The sequence below is a fragment of the Scyliorhinus torazame genome, chromosome 11 (assembly GCF_047496885.1).
Source record: "Scyliorhinus torazame isolate Kashiwa2021f chromosome 11, sScyTor2.1, whole genome shotgun sequence".
NCBI lineage: Eukaryota > Metazoa > Chordata > Chondrichthyes > Carcharhiniformes > Scyliorhinidae > Scyliorhinus > Scyliorhinus torazame.
The window spans coordinates 81903699-81922772 of record NC_092717.1 but is presented as its reverse complement, the minus strand read 5'-3'; positions in this window follow the sequence as shown (position 1 = coordinate 81922772).

The following is a 19074-nucleotide window of genomic DNA, read 5'->3' as shown; positions in this document are numbered from 1 at the left end:
TCCGGGCGGATAGGGAGCTGGTGGTACATGGACTTCAGATCAATGGTGGAGAAGACTCGGTACTGCGCAATCTGATTGACCATGTCAGATATGCGGAGGAGGGGGTACACATCGAGCTGCGTGTACCGGTTGATAGTCTGACTGTAGTCGATGACCAACCAGTGCTTCTCCCCAGTCTTGACGACCACTACTTGGGCTCTCCAGGGGCTAGTAATGGCCTCTATGATCCCTTCCCGCAGGAGTCGATGGACCTCTGACCTGATAAAGGCCTTGTCCCGAGCACTGTATCGTCTGCTCCTAGTGGCGATGGGCTTACAGCCCGGGGTGAGGTTAGCGAAGAGCGAGGGTGGGGCGACCTTAAGGGTCGAGAGGCTACAGATGGTGAGGGGGGGCAGGGGTCTATTGAACTCCAAGGTAACACTGTTGAGATGGCACTGGAAATCGAGCCCCAGTAGCACGGCAGTGTAGAGTTGGGGAAGGACGTAGAGTTTGAAGATTTTGTACTAAATGCCCCGTACTGTAAGGGTTGCAACACAGTACCCACGGACTTCCACGGTATGCGATTCGGAAGCCAGGGAGATTTTCTGGGTCTCGGGTAAGATTGGGAGGGAGCAGCGCCGTACCGTATCTGGATTAACAAAACTCTCTGTGCTCCCGGAGTCGAAAAGGCAGGTCGTCTCGTGGCCGTTGATCTGGACGGTCATCATGGAGTTGGCGAGGTGATGCGGTCGAGACTCGTCAAGGGTGATGGAGGCGAGCTGCGGAAGGTGGACGGGCTGATCGAGAGTCGCGGAAGCCAGCTTACGATCAGGTGAGCAGTGGTTCCGGGAGGCGGCTTGGTGATTCAAAGATGGCAGCCCCAAGGGTCGCACGTGGCGAGTGGCGGTGAAGATGGCAGCCTCCACGGTCTACACACAGCGCTGCTGGGTTTAAAAACAGGAAGGGCCTGGCAGACTTTAGCGAAATGGCCCTTCTTTCCACACCCATTGCAGCTCGCGCTCTCGCTGGGCAGCGTTGTCTGGGGTGCTTAGCCTGGCCACAGAAGTAGCACTTTGGGGCTCAGGAATTGGCGGGTTGCTGCATGGCACAGGCTTGCGGCGCCCCTGGGTGGGGTGATGGCGGCGCCCACGATGTCCACGAGGGTGCCGCGTGGTCGGAGGTGTCGGCATCCATGTTGTGGAAGGCCACTTCTAACGAGTCCGAAAGCTGTACTGTCTCTTGGAGGTCGAGTGTACCCCTTTCTAGTAGGCACTGGCTGGTGTAATTTGACTTTGTGCCTGCGACATCGGCATCCTGGGTCGACAGCTCTGTGTGCTCGACAATCGATACCGCCTTACAATTGCAGTTCCGACCGAGTACCCGCAATGCGTGCAGAAATTCAGCTTGCGATTCTCCGGGGCGCTGTCGCCTCGTGGCAAGGAGTTGCCTAGCGTACACCTCGTTGACTTTCCTGACATACTGTCCTTTCAACAGCGTTATCGCATCAGCGTCCCTGATAATAAGATATACTTGCGGGCTCACCTGGGAGTTGAGAATTCGCAGCTTGTGGGTCTCGGCGACGGCGATGGCGGAGGATTCGATGTAGGATTTGAAGCAGCGTAGCCAGTGTTCGACTGTGGTAGTGGTATCGGCTGCTTGGGGGTCCAGCTCCAGGTGATCAGGTTTGAGTGATTGTTCCATCTTAAAACTTTAAGCTAATTAACGACAGAAGGTGAGTTGAGAGTGAAACTGTGGCTTTAATTAGCTTAAAGATACCTGCTGGCAGCCGGACCCAGACTGAAGGCAGGGCTGGAGGTTGGACACCTTTATACCTGAGCCCGAGGGGAGGAGTCACAGGCGGAACCAGCAGGGGCAAGCCCAGGCATGTTACATCCAGCAGGTATAATACAATACAGTGGTTTACCACACAAACGTAATTCTGTTATGGTCACAGTTTTCAAGTTGTTCCCAGGTCTGAACTGTTCAATCATTCCTGTCTTGATGTAGAAGACGAGATCGAAAGACACATCCTTCAATTTCTATGTTAAAAAACACTTCATGACAATTTAACACTTCATGACCTTGTCAAGGAAGTAAGTTTCTTTGTTCCTACTCTAATGATTGTACCCTCCATTAATCCTCAATTAATATCCTCCAAGACATTCATATTCGCCTTCAGATATACCACTCTAATTTGTTTGCACAGTTTAGCATCTAATTTGGTGACTTTTACCAGATTACTATAACTAACTTTCAGGCTTGAGCTGACATGTGGCAAGTAACATTCATGCCACACAAGTGCCAGACAATGAGCATCTTTAAGAAGAAATAATCTAACCAACTCCCCTTGACATTCAATGTTCATTATCATTGTTGAATCCCCCACTTTCAACATATTGGATGTTACCATTGACCAGAAACTGAACTGAACCAGCCATATAAATACTCTGGGCGCCATTCTCCGGCCTCGTTATGCTCTCGCTCAAGCGGGAGAGGCCAGAAATGAGAACCGTGCCAGACGCCAAACAGTTTGCGATGCAACCGGCCCGCTCCCATAGGTGAAATCGGGATCTCACCGTAGCATGGTGAGAAACCAATTATCACCACTTAAGCCCCATTTCCATCCAATTAACGAGAACGACCCCATATCCAATGGCCTCCCATCATTCAGTGGCCTCCCCAGCAAGTGCCCACACTAGCACCAATTAGTACTCCTTTTGAAAAACGTGAACCTGGTGGAAGGGCTTCTGCGGGGAGCTGAGTAGGTGAGTAGCCATCTTTGCTCACAGGTAAAGAGCCCGGGGGTGCTGCGCCTGCCACTCCAGGGCTTAGTGGGCTGCCATTGGGGGGTGGGGGGATCCCTGGAGAAATGGGCAAAGGCTCCTGGGGTTGGCCTGCATTTTGGAAGGAAATGACAGAGGCATCATAATGGTTTTGCGAAAAGATGTTTAATGTGTTGTACAAACTCCACTCCTGATGGTGCCCTCCACCCACCTCCTACCTGTATCCCCCCACACCCTCCCCCCTCCCCCACTGCACTCAGTGATCCTCAACGTGTTTGGCCTTCCTAGCTCTACCACTATGTCTTGGTGTTTCCCCAGGATGCACATAAGAGTTGGAGGCTGCCAGCTGCTTACCTCATCCAGTGGCCTTCAATACCCCTGGTAGGTGTACTCTGGGGGTTCTCAGACCGGATGCCCTGGCTCACTTGTCTGCAGCACATGCACATGCCGCCCTGTCCCGTGTGCTGCGAACGTGACCTTATCAGAGGGTTGGAACATGGGGGACCTGGTGGCCAACATCCCCAGTCCATGGGAGAGGTGTGGCTTGGTACCCAGCTCCCTCACCTCTCTATTGGTGCCGTTAGGGCACGGGGTCCATTTTCGGATGCAGGAGCAGCTGGTTCGAGCCCCAGCTGTCCCTGCATCATATGGTTCTGCCAGCCCTGGCATTTCCCCATGGTTTGCACCATTGTGTAGACACCCTCAGCAATGCTCCTCAGTGGCTGGGCCATGCTCTGCAGCACCTCAGTCATACCCATCTGAGAGCGGGACATGTCTCGCAGAACCTCATCAAGGTCGGCCTAGTACTGGGTGACATTCCCCACCGAGTTGGACATTCGCCGAGACCCTCAGCCATGGTCATCACCGACTGCGTGACGCCTTGGACAACTTCACTAATGGTGCCGACGTCACGCACCAGGATCTCCACTGCGGTCACCATCCTGGCAGTGTTGGCCTCAGTGCCACTCATTGCTGGTGCCATCGCCTGCGCTCCTAGCCTCTGGGACTCCTCCAAGCAGCTATGGCTCTGCTGGAGTGATGTTGACATCTCTCTCTGAATGCCCAGATTGGTCCCTATTGTCTCCATCAGCTCCGGGTACCTCTGTACCACAGGCTCAGCATCAGGCTGGGACAGAGCTGGGTCCTGGGATCCAGCACACCTTCGATTGCTGTCTTGCCTGGGGGTTCCTGCCTCCACCAGATGTGCATCACCAGCAGTGTCGTACTCACCAGATCGTGCCCCAGAGGCCTGTGCACTAACATGTCCCACCGAGGTGTGTGTATCTGCGCAGGTGGGGGCTGGGGATGACAGCCGTGCAACGACTACGGTTGCATCCTCAGCGCTCTCCTCTGAGGTGTTCTCCTCAGAGTCAGGAGAGGGTGCCACATGGGATGAGCCGATTCTGTCGGCTAGAGGACCTGTGGGAGAATGGGCACGTGGTCAGTGGGAGGGATGGGGTCAGCCAGTATGGCAATAACAACTCACATTTGACAGGTCCTCCAGGTGGAGCCCGGTGGTTCCTCACCTCTGCATTATCCGCCAGCCTCCTCGGCCACCCCAGTTACCTCCAGTGCCCACTCCTCGAAGGAGGTGAAGATTCTTAAGTCCGGCATCCCTCCGCCAGTCTGGGCCCTTTCCCAATGCTTATGCGAGAGCTTTTCCTGAGGAGACACAGAGAGGCCATTGTTAGCGACACGTGTGGTTCACAGTGGTGGGGAAGAGGGTGTGAGGGAGGGGTTGGGGGTTGAAGGGGGAGGGGGTGGAGGAAGGGTTGGGGTCTCATATGGAGTTTGGGGGGTGGATGCTCTCTTTGGGGGGGCATTGGTGTTTACTCACTTGTGCTGCCCGCTGTAGATTGTTTCTTTCTCTTTCCGGCACTGAAGACCAGTCCTCCTGGTCACACTCCCCAAGCTGACAGCTGCCGCCACCTCATCCCAGGCAGTACTGGCTGGATTGTGGCTGACTCCACGGGACCCTCGGCGGAACCCTTCTGGCCTCCACTGCACCTAGGAGCCTCCCCAGGTCAGCATCTCCGAATCTTGGGGCCGATTCCCTGGGCGCCGTTGTTGATAGCTGACTGGGGTTGGCTGAGCAAGTGCAGACTAAGTGCTGCTTGACCTTGTTAGCGGGGAGCTGGCGAGCACAGTCCCGGCGAATCAGCTGGCGAGCCTTCATTTGTGACGAGAAGCCCATGGAGCCTCGTCAAGTGGACCAATGAACGTTGAATTGCGTTGTCAGCCTTGCTGGGTCGAGCGCCAGGAAGCTCCCGGCATTTCCCGCTCGCTATCACACTTCGAAATGTTTCCGGAGAATTGCGCCCTAAAGCTTCACGAGTGGGCTGGAGGCTGGAAATACTGTGGCAAGTAACTCATCTCCTGACTCACCAAAAACTGTCCGCCATCTGCAAGGTACAAGTCAGGAATGTGAGGGAATATTATCCACTTGCTTGAATGAGTGCAACTCCAACCACACTCAAGAAGCTCAACACCATCCAGGCATCAGGCCACCCTGTGTTTGTGCGTGGTCAATTGCAGAGCATTGATGGACACCTCCTCAGTGTCTGTGACAGAATGCACAACCCCTTCCGAATCAAAGCTTCTCCCAATACTTCATGCTTAACATTTAGCATCTGCTGCCTAATGGATGATTCTTGAGACTCATCATCAGTCTGGGGTTCAGCATCTAAGTTGCCTCCAGCACTCCTCCGCCTGCAAGAGGCCTTTTCCATCTCAATCTCCCTCTGCTCGCTATTTGCGCTCACGTGATGTGCTCTTGCTAGTGCATTTATCCATTATAGCCGGGTTGCACATATCCATTGAGGTGCACTTATCTAAGGTGGTGCAGAGCAACGATGTGACTCTGTACCCTCTGAGGAGGCCTTTTCCTCCTCAGAGATTAACGCTAGTCCCTCGGGGATAGTACCTGCAACTTTAGAAGTTGAACCTTTGTGGGTAACAAAAGGAGAGCTAGAATCTTCAATCTAGCAAGTGAATTTGCTGACAACTCTTTGTCCTTGCAACAATAGATCGGTGGATCTCCAAGAGGAACATATTAAATAGCCATGTGTACCAATTCTCTGCGGGCTGCATTAGTTTCCCGCTGCAGTTGTGACAAGAGATCATGACCATTGCAGAAATACTTTGCTACAAAATGCAGCACCGATAAACTATCTTGGAAGTTTGTGGATCGATTATCAAAACCAATTTCACAATGCATAGCAGCAGGAAATAAGGAAAATGGGATATTCAGGAGAACGTTGCATGGAATCGAAAGAAATGCGACTCAGTCTGTACAGAGCTTTGAGTTGTCCCCAACTGAGTCCTGAGTTAAACTATAGGCGGCACGGTAGCACAGTGGTTAGCGTAGTTGCTTTAGAGCTCCAGGGTCCCAGGTTCGAATCCCGGCGTACGCCCCTGTCTGTGGGAAGTTTGCACCTTCTCCCCGTGTCTGCATGGGTTTCCTCGGGTGCTCCGGTTTCCTCCCACAGTCCAAAGATGTGCAGGTTAGGTGGATTGGCCATGCTAAATTGCCCTTAGAGTCCAAAACAGCTAGGTGTGGTTCCTGGGTTACGGGGTTAGAGTAGAGATGTGGGCTTAAGTCGGGTGCTCTTTACACAGGCCGGTGCAGACTCAATGGGCTCTATGATCTCCTTCTGCACTGTAAATACTATGATATGATTCCCAGGTGGTAATATGGAGGGTATGGCATTGGAAAATAAATTAGCAAGTGTGTACACATCTCATTTGTGATCACTTACCTGGGCTACAAAGAGAAACTACACAAGTTGAGTTTGTTTGAATTAGAGAGAAGTAGACTGACAGTATATCTTATTCAGGTATTCAAGATCTGTAAGATAATTGGCAAGTTGAAGGCTAGGAAGCTGTTTAATATGTCCTAGACTCGAGAATTACAAACAAGGACAAGGGATTTTGTGCAGAAGAGAGAAGGTGAATGAAAAGATCAGATATACCTATTTTGCACACAGATAGGTAAATGTTTGAAATGGACTGCTCAAGGAAGTGATCAAGGCTTGCAACATCAGTGATCTAAATAGGATTTTGGACAGGCTATTAGCAAGAAAATCAATTCAAGGCTATAAGTAATGAACTAAATATATTCTGCTCTTGAACTCGAAAATAAGTAGACCAGGTTGGTCTTTTACAATCCTGCACATCGTTAAGATAGTTGCTGGGTCTGATCTACGAGGACGTTAATAAGCTTGGAATTGTTTACTCTAGAGAACAGAAGGGTCAGGTGGAGATCTCATTCAAGTACTCAATATACTTATGTATAAATTGAACTCCCCACAATGTCTCAAGAATACCACCATCTCCAGAAGCACAAGACGATGACCATTAAACCGTTGATTGTCGTAAAAACCCATCTGGTTCACTAATGTCTTTCAGGAAAGGAAATCTTCCATCCTTACCTGGTCCGGCCTACATGTGACTCCAGACCCACAACAATACGGTTGACTCTTAAGTGCCCACTGCAATGGCCTAGCAAGCCACACAGTTCAAGGGCAATTAGGGATGGGCAACAATGCTGGCCCAGCCGATGACGCCCACATCTCCTGTACAAATAAAAAAAAACACGGGCTCATAGTTAAACACGGGAGGTTCACAGACAGTTTAGATTTAATTACTTCATGCAGGCATGTGAAATGAACAGCCCAGGAAAATTGTGGAGACTGAAAGGGGGTTAAAATAGATAACCCTTGAAAATGGGTGCAGAGATTGGGATGCAAAATTAAACATTACCCATTGATTAAAATCTGGAGAGAATGCCAGGTTCCGGCTACCTACTCATTCCCATGATTGCTGTATGCAGCCAGCACGATCTATGGGGGCGATTCTCCGATATTGAGGCCAAGTGTTCGCGCCGTCGTGAACGCCATTGCGTTTCACGACGGCGCAGACAGGGCCTGGACACGATCTATTCTGGCCCCCATAGGGGGCCAGCACGGTGCTGGAGCAGTTCACGCCGTTCCAGCGTCCTTACGCGTCGCCAAATGGGCGCCGCGCCAAACCGCGCATGTGCAGTTGGGGCAGCCCAATCCTGCACATGCGCAGTTGGGCCGTGCCACCCTGCGCATGTGTGGGGAACGTCTTATGCAAACCGGCCGCTCACCAACATGGAGCCGGTGTTCTGGGGCCGCGCGCGGAAGGAGGTAGGCCCGGAGGGGAGAGGCCAGCCCGCCGATCGGTGGGCCCCGATCGCGGGCCGGACCCCATTGGAGGCCAGCCCACAGGCCGCCCCCCCAGCATTCCCGCAGAGTTCCTGCCGGCAGCGACCAGGGGTGGACGGCGCCGGCGGGAACCTTTTGTGTCGTAGCGGCCGCTCGGCCCGTCCGGCCGGAGAATCGCCGCTCGCCGGTTCTCCGAGCGACCCGGTGCGAATCGCGCGCCACTGGTTTCCGGGGGGTGGGAGAATCGAGTGCGGGGGTCGGGGCGGCATGGCGCGATTCGCGCGGTGCCCCGGCGATTCTCCCACCCGGCGTGTGGGGGGAGAATAGCACCCATTATTTTTAAAAGGCAGCACACTTGAGCAGGACAGCCAAAGTGTGCCTGGTACTACTTAAAGCTAACCTGCACCTCTTAAAGACACAAAGTACATTGCCGCAGATGGACATTTTGACATTTGTGTTGTGGAAAAGTCAACAATGGATGACCATGGAAGAGAGCGTGCATCAAGGTTTTCTGATACTGTACTGAATATCTTGGTGGAAGAAGTAGAAAGAAGACAGGAGTTTCTTTAACGTTGTTTGGCTGGATGGACAGTAGCCCTCCTGATACAAGTTTAACAGACAACAGCACAAAACATTTATGAAGGTCAGTATCAGAAACCGGAAAATTACCAGCTCCGTTCTCTAAATTCGAAGTCCTACTTGCAAAGAGAAACACGTGTTAAAGCATTCAGCTTTGTGCATTAAATTGGTGCAGTTTAACTTGTGATGTTTAGAAGAAGTAATCTTCATTTCATGAGCTATGTACAACCTTGGTCATGAGCCTTTTTAATGGCCTTAATAGGCCCTTTAATTGTATCCATGTGCAATCGGCCTCAATGCTGCATGCATGCGCGATGACATATTTTTGCCCAATTTTGTGTACATTCAATTCGGTCGCACACCCAACTGCGGGATGTAAAATTCATGTCATGGTCTACTGACTATCGACCTGTACCAGCTTTGAATCCCGTAGGCTCAGAACCCATACGAAAGGCCATTCGTTTCCCTGACCTGGTGGGCCATTTCCAAAGTTAAGTATTGGCCTGTTAGTTGTAGGGAGTAGCTTAGAAGTAGAATTAATGTATAAGTATTGATTACTGTATATAATAAATGTGCATTGATTTAACTCTGACTAAGCGGTGTGTTGGATTACTGATCATTACTCGGACTTAAACCACGTGGCGGTATCAGAAAGATACCTGGCGACTCAAGAGCAAAGGTGATAGAACAAGAGCAATTAAACTAAGGCTAAAACGAGCAACATTTTGGTGCACATATGCAAATCATTTATGAAGAGTGTACCCATTGGATATCCATCAAAATGGGCAATGTGCTCAGCAGACACAATTTTCAAAGCTTGAAAGGGCCTTTCCAATGTTGGCTTCTTCGTGTGGAAAAGTCTAAACCAGAATTCAGGAAGTGAGTAATTGATGAATATTAGTCTTTGATACAATCCACATGGGCTGAAAATGATTTTCCAGCTCTGTATTTATTATGGGCTGGATTCTCCCTCCCACAAAGCCTGATGTGAATTTCCTGATGGGACGGAGAATTGGGCATCGGGGCTGGGGGGAAATTAGCCAACGTGATGCTCTGACGCCCTGCTGGCACCGGGATCGAGGTTCACGAGTATGTGCGAGTGTGCGCCAATGAGAGGATGTAAATGATTGCAAATGAGTCTTAATGACCCAGATGCATCCATTTCACGAGCCCTGCACCCTATCCTCCAGCCCTCTGTGATTCTCCAGTCCCATGTGCTGGGAATCACGTGGGCGCAGATCACTGCTGCAATGGAATTCCCTGTTTGCGAGACGAAGTGCTGAGACCAAGACTGAATCGTGTGTGTTCTGCGTGGACGAAGCAATGGCAGTCCCGGAGGAATTTAGGTTCCGTTAATAAGACCAGCAGACCATAAGACATAGGAGCACAATTAGGCCACTCAGACCATCGAGTTGCTCCGCCATTCAATCATGGCTGATATTTTTCTCATCCCCATTCTCCTGCGTTCTTCCCATAACCCCTCATCCCCTTATTAATCATGAAACTATCTACTCCACATCCACTCTATCCAGGCCTCGCTGTATCCTGAAACATAGAATATAGAACATGGAACATACAGTGCAGAAGGAGGCCATACGGCCCATCGAGTCTGCACTGACCCACTTAAGCCCTTACTTCCACCCTATCCTCGTAACCAAATAACCCCATCTAAGCTTTTTTGGTCACTAAGGGCTATTTATCATGGCCAATTCACCTAACCTGCACATCTTTGGACGGTGGGAGGAAACCGGAGCACCTGGAGGAAACCCACGCAGAAACGGGGAGAACGAGCAGGCTCCACACAGACAGTGACCCAGCAGGGAATCGAACCTGGGACCCTGGCGCTGTGAAGCCACAGTGCTATCACTTGTGCTACCATGCTGCACCGAGTTTCAATAAATTTCAGGGGCGAAATTCTCCGGTATCGGCACGATGTCCGCCGACCAGCGCCCAAAACGGCGCAAATCAGTCGGGCATCGCGCCGCCCAAAGGTGCGGAATCCTCCGCATCTTTAGGGGCCGAGCCCCAACCTTAAGGGGCTAGGCCCGCGCCGGACTAATTTCCGCCCCGCCAGCTGACGGAAAAGGCCTTTGGTGCCCCGCCAGCTGGCGCGGAAATGACATCTCCGGGTGGCGCATGCGCGGGAGCGTTAGCGGCCGCTCACGGCATCCCCGCGCATGCGCTGTGGAGGGAGTCTCTTCCGCCTCCGCCATGGTGGAGACCGTGGCGAAGGCGGAAGGAAAAGAGTGCCCCCACGGCACAGGCCCGCCTGTGGATCAGTGGGCCCCGATCGCGGGCCAGGCCACCTGGGGGCACCCCCCGGAGCCAGATCGCCCCGCGCCTCCCCCACCCCCAGGACCCCGGAGCCCGCCCGCGCCGTCTTATCCTGCCGGTAAGGTAGGTGGTTTAATCTACGCCGGCGGGACAGGCATTCTAGCAGCGGGACTTCGGCCCATCCGGGCTGGAGAATCGCGGTGGGGGGGGGGGGGGGGGATTCCCGCCCCCGCCGAATATCCGGTGCCGGAGAATTTGGCAACCGGCGGGGGCGGGATTCACGCCAGCCTCCAGCGATTCTCCGACCCGGCGGGGGGAGGTCGGAGTATCTCGCCCCAGAAGTTTCAATAAGATCTCCCCTCATCCTTCTAAACTCCAACGGGTACAGACCCAGAGTCCTCAACCGTTCTTCATACAACAAGCTCTTCATTCCAGGGATCATTCTTGTGAACCTCCACTGGACCCTTTCCAAGACCAGTACACCCTTCCTTAGATAAGGGGCCCAAAACTGCTCACAATACTCCAAATGAGATCTGACCATAGCCTTATCAAGCCTCAGATGTAGCCACTTCTTTGCCACTTGCCTAGCCTGTCCAAGTCCTTCTACAGCCTACCTGCTTCCTCAATACTACCTGTACCTCTACAGATCTTTGTATCAGCTGCACACTTAGCAACAGTGCCTTCAGTTCCTTATCCCAGATCATTAATGTATATTGTGAAAAGTTGTGTTCACAGCACAGACCCCTGAGGCACACCACTAGTCACCGGCTGCCATCCTGAAAAAGACCCCTTTATCCCCACTCTCTGCCTTCTGCCAATCAGCCAATCCTCTATCTATGCCAGAATCTTACCCTTAACACCATGGGCTCTTAACTTATTTAACAGTCTCCTACGCGGCACCTTTTCAAAGTCCTTCTGGAAATCAAAATAAATCTTGTCCACTGGTTCTCCTTTGTCTAACTTCCTTGTTACCTCCTCAAAGAACTCTAACAGATTTGTCAGACATAACCCCTTGACAAAGCCATGCTGACTCAATCCTATTTTATCATGCACTTCCAATTACTCCGTGTTTTCATCTTTAATAAATGACTCTAAGATCTTACCAATAACCGAAGTCAGGCTAACCGGCCTATAATTTCCCGTGTTCTGCCTCCCTCCCTTCTTAAACAGCGGTGTTACATTAGTCACTTTCCTGTCCTCTGGGACCCTTCCTGCCTCCCGTAATTCCTGAAAGATCACTACCAATGCCACCACAATTTCCTCAGCTATCACTTTTTGAACCCTGGGGTGCAGTCCATCCGGTCCAAATGATTTATCTACCTTCAGACCTTTCAGTTTCTATTCAGTTCCTCTGCCATTTCTTTGTTTCCGATTATTACGTCTCCAGCCACATTTTTCAGTGGTCCAATGTTTATTTTTTGGCTCTCTCTTACCTTTTCTATATTGAAAAAAACTCTTCCCATCTTCCTTTATATTACTTACTCATACTCATATTTCATCTTCTCTCCCCTTATTGCTTTTTAGTTGTCCTTTGCTCATTTCTAAATGCTTCCCAATCCTCTGGCCTTCCACTAATCATTGCCACTTTGTGTGCCTTTTCTTTTGCTTTTATGCTGTCCTTGACTTCCCTCGTCAGCCATGGATGCCTTGTCCTCCCCTTAACATGTTTCCTCCTCCTTGGGATGAATTTCTGTTGTGCCTCCCTAATAACCTCCAAAAATGACTGCCATTGCTGTTCCACTGTCTTCCCTGCTGGGCTCCTTTTCCAATCATCTCTGGCCAGCTCCTCCCTCATGTCTTTGTAGTTACCTTTATTTAATTGTAATACCGTTACATCTAGCACTGACGCCCTGTGGAACTTGTGCAATTCCAATGCATGCTAACCTTCATCCCAGCTAAGATGATGGCACTGGTTGTGCTGGAGCATGCCTATCCTGTTAATGGGGTGGCTGGAGCCAGAGGGTATCTCGAGCCATGGCCTGGAGGGGCACCCATACGACCCATGGTGCTAGGTTCACAGTGGGCAGTCAGCAGTATGTGCAGATGGGTGGTTGCCTTCCACGTTGCGGCAATAATGGCCCGTGCCCGTCCACCCCACCTTTGGAAAGGTCACAAAATCATTGCAACGAATTGATCATCTGTGCCAAGACTTACATCAGTTTACAAGTAAGCAATTAAGTCATTCAACACCTGACCCCTTGTTTTATGTTTTAGGTGGAGGTAGTATAGGTATTGCATGAAGCATTTGTGGCAAAGTTGTTTCTGTCAGCCATTTCACACCACCATTCCAATAAATCAACATTTCAGCCTGCCTACAAGGAGAGGGAGACAGGTTGAAGGTCACATTTGATCATTACTGTCACTGGTCATGTCAGTGCTTCACAGTGTGTTAGTCCGAGGTACATTCTCAGCAAAAAGCACAGATTTGCTTCGCCTCTCTGATGTTTTAAATCAATGAAGATCATTTCTCAAGTTTGCTGCACAGAACTTGCTATTTCATCTGAAGTTTTTCCAATGTTATTTTGCAAGTGCAACCTTGAGTTTATGCTGGAAGTTGGCCATGCTTGTTTGTCGCCTGCTATGCAGAACCACTGAAAATATTTGAACATACGAACAAGAAGCAGAAGGAGACAATTCTGCCCCTTGAACTTGCTCTGGCATTTAATAATAAGAATAATCTTTATTAGTGTCACAAGTAGGCTTACAGTAACACTGCAATAAAGTTACTGTGAAAATCTCCTAGTCGCCATACTCTGGTGCTGTTCGGGACACTGAGGGAGAATTCAGAATGTCCAATTTCTCGAACAAGAACGTCTTTCGGGACATGTGGGCGGAAACCAGAGCACCCGGAGGAAACCCACGCAGACACAAGGGAACGTGAAGGCACCGCACAGAGAATGACCCAAGATGGGAATCAGAACCGGGTCCCTGGCGCTGTGAAGCAACAGTGCTAATTGCTACTATAGTGCCGACATGTCTGATATGATCTAACTTAATGGGACCTTCCCGGAATCCAGGAAGTTTTAGAAAATATTGAACTCAACACTTCTTTTAAGATCTTAGAATGTAGTCCATCAGAACCCAGGCTCTTGTCAGCTCACGCTCCAACTATTTACTCAGTATCATTTCTCAGGGGACTATAATTTGATTGTTTTCCTCCCTCCCTTCCATTTCCTGGTTTATAGCTGCTTCTGGGATGTTACTTGTATCCTCCATAGTGATGACTGATGCAAAATAACTGTTCAGTTCATCTGCAATCTTCTTGTTTTTCATTATCAATTCTCCAGATTCACTTTGTTAACTTTTTTCTTTTTAAAATATTTATAAAACTCTTGTTTTTGCGATTATATTTCTGGCTAGCTTTCTCTTGTACTCTATGTTTTTCCTCCTTATTAATCTTTAGTCATCCTTTGCTGTTCCTTATATTATATCCAACCTTCTGACCTACCACTTGTCTTTGCACAGCTATACATTTTCTGTTTAAGTTTCATGCTATCTTTAACCTTTCTATTAAACTATGGTTGGTGGGTCCATCCCTTGGACTTTTTCTTACTCATTGGAATGTATCTATTCTGTGCATTCTAAAATATCTCTTTAAATGTTTGCCACTGCATCCCCATTGACCTCCCACATTCTCCACTTTGATTGGGCAACACGGTAGCACAATGGTTAGCACAGTTGCTTCACAGCTCCAGGTTCCCAGGTTCGATTCCCAGCTTGGGTCACTGTCTGTGCGGAATCTGCACGTTCTCCTCGTGTCTGCGTGGGTTTCCTCCGGGTGCTCCGGTTTCCTCGAACAGTCCAAAGATGTGCAGGTTAGGTCGATTGGCCATGATAAATTGCCCTCAGTGCCCAAAAAGGTTAGGGGGTGTTACTGGGTTACGGGGATAAGTTGGAAGCGTGGGCTAAAATGGAGTGCTCTTTCAAAAGGCCGGTGCATTCTCGATGGGCCAAATGGTCTCCACCTGCACTGTAAATTCTATGATTCTATGACCTATCCCTCAACCTAATTTGCGAATTAACTTTTGCCGAATCAGATTTCATGCCTTCATAATTGCCTTTATTTACGTTTAAAAATATGGTCGCAGACCCACTCCTCTCTCCTTCCAATACAATGTAAAATTCAATGTAAAATCGGCACTTGGAGGGATGGTGGAGTCCAGGGCTCTGCAGAGCCCCTGGCTGATGATGTGCCTCTGGGTCCAGTCGTTCCAGAGCTGCTGGAACTGCAAAGGCAGAGTCACGAGCATCAGGAAGGGATGACATTATCATCGGCAAGACCGACTGGTAGGAGTCCCATCACCTTCTGTCTGCAGAGACGGTGCCATCACTCCCACAGTGACGCCAGCATTGCGAGTAGTGGAGACTTTGATGCAGGATTGCACTCCATGGCAGGGGATGTCCGCTCTATGGCTAAAAGCATGAGCTCCCTGCTGCAGGGTTTTGACTGCATGGTGCAGGCATGAATGTGACTCCACAAGTGTCAGTGCCAGAGGATGGCAGGTCTCCTGGATCTTACTCCAGCTACTCTTCTATCCCATGGAGGAACTCGGGGGGCCATGGGCACCTGTAGGGAAGAGCATCAGCAGGAGCGCCGCCCGGGGCCTTCCACCTAGGAGACCCCGGCGGTTTCCAGCCCATCTAACAACCCCCTCCCTGGGAGTAACACACCTCCAGCCCCGCACACCAAGGAGGGTATCACTGCAACAGTCGACTCAACCGCTTAAATACAAAACCCCTAGGGAATGCCCACCAATATCATCTCAGGGAATACGCTGTGGAAGGTCACCTCAACCTCAGTTGTGGATCCTGGGGATATACCTAGATGTAATGGAGGGTGAGGAAGAGTAAGAAACTATAGGCACCTAATGGGCACAGGTGATCCTTGAGAAGGGTCACCATTGTATTAAAATTCTTCTATTAAACATTACTTTGTTCACCTACAATTCCTCCATGCTGTCATTTTATGGCACCAAGCTCTGCAAACCCCAGCAAACACTCCGTGCTTCCTCCCTGTGCAGTGTGAGAATGGCAGCTCCAGGTCTCTCCCACCTCCCACACCGATGACTCAGTAATGATGCCCTGCTGCTGCCATGGGCTCCCCCAAGCCCCATTCCATGGAAGTTGACCCTCCTCCCACAACATCACCACTCAGGTCTCATGGCTGTCACTCTTCTCTAGTGCGTTTCTCATTAACTAAGTCTTCTCTAGTACGAGGGCTTATTAAATACAGAGGAGAGACAAAGATAACTTTTTTATGCAGCAACTTGTTATGATCTGGAATGCATTACTTGAAAGGGTGACGAAAGCAGATTGAACAGTAACACTCAAATAGAATTGTATATTTACATGAAAAGGAAAAATGTGGAGGGCCATGGGAAAGGGCAGGGGGATTGGATAAGCCTTTCAAAATAGAAGAACAGACACAATGGGTCTGTCCTGATATCTGTCGGTGAGCAAGTTGGAGACGATTCATAAGCTGTCTGATTTTCTTATTCATTCTGTCTAACATATTTCCAAAGGTGGAGGAGATGATTGAACCTAAATCCTACCTGGCCTTGGTATGAGCACCCCAGTGGGATGTTACTAATGGTGCCACAGATTGCTTCAGGACCCAACAGCAGTATCCATGCCGGAAATCATGTGGTTTACAGTTGTTTCCACTATGCCAATATCTTATGCCAAACCCCATTTAAGGTGGCACTAGATTCTGATTACGCTCTGACACATTCAACACAAAGATTACTGAAAAGATTATAATTTAAATGCCCTCTGCAATTGCCTAATGCTAGCTATTGCCCTGGTATGGACTCCTACTTCTATTCTTAATTGCTCTCTCACCTATTCTACTGCATCTATGGAAAGTTGATTTGGTTCAGTTAAATGCTCTTGAGGTGAGAGGGGGAAAGTTTAAGGGAGATGTGCGGGGTACGTTTTTCACACAGAGAGTGGTGGGTGCCTGGAATGTGCTGCCAGAGTATGTGGTGGAAGCAGGCATATTAGCAACATTTAAGGGACATCTGGATGGCTCTGAATAGGGAGGAAATGGAGGGATACGGACCGAGTAAGGGAAGAAGGTTTTTTTTTAGTTAGGGCATCATGATCGGCACGGGCTTGGAGGGCCGAAGGGCCTGTTTCTGTGCTGTACTCTTCTTTGTTCTTTGAGATGTTTCTCATCAATAATTCCTAGGAGCTTGGATGTGGTTGTAGAATTTAGCAACTTGGTTACTGCTGGGGCAGTCTGACCCCGTTAGCTTTCTGGCATACGGGTGGGTATTGCCTTGAGGGTTTTGCAAGAGTCCAAGTGTGGTGCCATCTGAAGAGATAGCAACATATTCCATTCCCATTTCATCACTACATTTTTTAAAAAACTTTTAAAAAATAAATTTAGAGTACACAATTATATATATTTTTCCAAGTAAGGGGCAATTTAGCGTGACCAATCCACCTAACCTGCACATATTTGGGCTGTGGGGGTGAAACCCACATAGATATGGGGAGAATGTGCAAACGCCACACGGACAGTGACCCAGGGCCAGGATTCGAACCCGGGTCCTCAGCGCCGCAGTCACAGTGCTATCCATTGCGCCACATGCCGCCCTCGTTTCATCACCACACTTGATATCAAGCTATGGCACAACACTCTAATAGACCTGTAGGAAATTGTAGAAGATCCACTGCAGCCCTTATTCATTCAGTCTATCGGACTTTCAAAGGTGGAACAGATGATTGAGCCTACAACCTGCCTGGTCCTATTATGGGCATTCCTAAGAGATACTACTAATGGTTAATGACACAGTTACAGTGTCCACGGAGGGGACCACATGCTCCATGTTTTACTCCATGGTGCACCCTTGTGATGCCGTGAGCTACATACAAATTGCTGCTAGTTTCTGCATACTCTCTGGCACATAGAAGGAGCTCCCTGGCAGGTCATCAAATGCACTGAATAATTGTGGGTGCAACAAAATCATCTTCCCTTTCAAGTCGAGCCAACTAAAATCTGGCAACTGGAAGTGATCTTGAATAAGAGCACAAATTTGGCAGCAGCATATCAGCAGCTGTTTTTATAGCCCAACAAAAGAAATGGAAAAGAAAACCATGCAACATATATATTGGGCTTCCAATTCACTATTGCTTATTTAGATTGCCACCCAAGAGCCTTGAATTTGTTCCTTGAATTTCTATCTTCTCGAAAAAGAAACAGGAAAATGTCCACTTGTTCAACAATGCATGGCTTCCAGCCTGACCATCACTAATGCTCTGTGTCCCCTCTCTGCAAATGATGTTGACAGGAGCCTTTGCCATTAGCATTACGATGTGAAGAGCATATTCTCCTGTTCATGTACTATCCCTTCTGTCGTGTGGCAATTCCTGCAAAAAGAGTGGAAGCGGTTCAATTTGTGCCTTGTTGAAGGGTTGCCAAGAAGTATAAGACTTCTTAGCATAGTCTGCATGGTGAGGGGAACAAGCATGGCCTAATGGCAAACATCACTGTGAGGGTATGAGAGCTTTTGAGCGTGTGAATGCAAGCAGAACGAGGTACAACAGCTGAAAGTGAAACATGGGGAAGAGGGAGGGTAAGACTGGTAGCACTGGGGCTAAATAGAGTGCTGCAGTTCTAGGCATAGGAAATGATTGATGTGAAGGGCAGTTTCATATTGGCAGTCATGTTGAGCTCATTACATTTCTCCTGCAGTAGTAGCCATGTCCTGGGAACAATGTGACATTTACTTGCTTTGCCACAACTTTCAAGGCGATTTGTTCTGCTGTGCATTTTGTTTTACATTATTTGAATTAAATAGCACTGCAAAAGAATAAATAAATATTTTAATTAAAAAATCAAAGCACTAACAGTTGCAGAGATGATGCATCTTACCCTTTCTGAGCTGCAAGCTTGCTTTAAGTAGAAACCTTTTGGCAGGATTTCCTGCCCTCCCATTGGAGTAAACTACCTAGAGCGAAATGCAACTTATTACAGATTACATCTGCCCTGACACCCTCTTGACGTGCTTCAGAAAAAAGTAGAGGAAATAGTTTACTGAAAAAAACACCAAGCAAATGAAGACGGAATAAAATGTAGCTATCCTTTGCCTCTAGCATGATTCCACTCTCCCAAGACATTGGAAAGTGTTATGGCTCGACCTCGTATCCATGAACTCGCTGGGCACAGCTCCCTGGATCTTTAAATTTGCCCTCAATACACTGCCAGGTTTTAATAGTAGAATGAAAAATTGAATACTTTTGTACACAGAAACCTTGTTATATTT